This window comes from Nothoprocta perdicaria, unplaced genomic scaffold, assembly GCF_003342845.1.
Source record: "Nothoprocta perdicaria isolate Ctin4 unplaced genomic scaffold, notPer1 scaffold_196, whole genome shotgun sequence".
In the NCBI taxonomy this organism is placed as follows: domain Eukaryota; kingdom Metazoa; phylum Chordata; class Aves; order Tinamiformes; family Tinamidae; genus Nothoprocta; species Nothoprocta perdicaria.
The window spans coordinates 560947-561218 of record NW_020455160.1 but is presented as its reverse complement, the minus strand read 5'-3'; positions in this window follow the sequence as shown (position 1 = coordinate 561218).

Sequence of the window (272 nt, the reverse complement as noted above, 5' to 3'; positions counted from 1 at the left end):
CTGAGCACCTGCAGGAGGCGTCTATTGGCCGGTACATAATTATATTAATATTTTTATATATACTAATATATGTCATATTTATACAACGACCACATAATTTCAATCTTTATAAGAGACATCACCTGACAATTTAGATTTAACCAGCCTTTCTACATACATACATATAGGTGAATGTATATGTGAATGTCATGGAGATGTGGAGATGTGGAGGAGATGATGTGGAGGAGATGATGTGGAGGAGATGATGTGGAGGAGATGATGTGGAGGAGATG